The following is an 845-nucleotide window of genomic DNA, read 5'->3' as shown; positions in this document are numbered from 1 at the left end:
GTGTTTTTACAAAGACATTGCACTTGCCTCTAGGTGATAGTCTTTTATTTTTCTTTCTGAGGGTATGTGCTCAAAGGGAAATTATTAGGCATTTTCACTTGCGTCCATCCCGTGCCCCATACTGAAATCTTGGTTGCACATGAGAAGTTGGTCTCAGCTGAATTGTGTGCAGTGTGCAATACTATTCCACAAAAAAGAATAAAATCATTTACACAGGCGTGAGGATGCCTGCAGGGGTTGACCACCAAGCCGCAAGCTTAGTGGGGGTAAACTGAGAACAGGCCTAAAGAGTCCCACGGGAGTCCCCAAACCAGCCCTGGAAATCAACACCTGGATTTGTGGAACAAAAATAAAAGTTTGCTTTTTCACAGCCATATCTAACCCTAACTAATACAATAGACTATCTGAGAAAATGGCTAAAAAATCCTGTAAAAATTCTGAAGGTCGACAAACAGGAAATGGCATCTTAAAAGAGTCACAAACTATTAGCATAAACGGAAAAGCTACTCCATGACCAAAAGTAAACATATCTGACAAAGCTGTTTACTGTCCCCATTAAAGTATAAAGCCAACACTCCATAAATTTGGTGACTTTGCAAACTGATGATTCAACAAATTGGCTTTGTGCATTTTGGGTTTTGTTGATTGTATGTAAATTTGCCCATTCAGTGAATTGCATTTTCTCAAACTGAATTTTAGCCGTTTGCTCACCTCTTCCTCCCAAATCACAGCCCTTAGGTCACTGAAATCAACACCAGTAGGAAGAACAACAGAAAGCATTCACTGACTTTTTACTTTATGCCACCTCTTAACCAACCACTGCCAAGCTCATATAAAAAAAAAAA

The sequence above is a fragment of the Herpailurus yagouaroundi genome, unplaced genomic scaffold, assembly GCF_014898765.1.
Source record: "Herpailurus yagouaroundi ecotype Mexico unplaced genomic scaffold, PumYag 163, whole genome shotgun sequence".
Classification (NCBI taxonomy): Eukaryota; Metazoa; Chordata; class Mammalia; order Carnivora; family Felidae; genus Herpailurus; species Herpailurus yagouaroundi.
Note: the sequence above shows the minus strand (reverse complement) of the source record.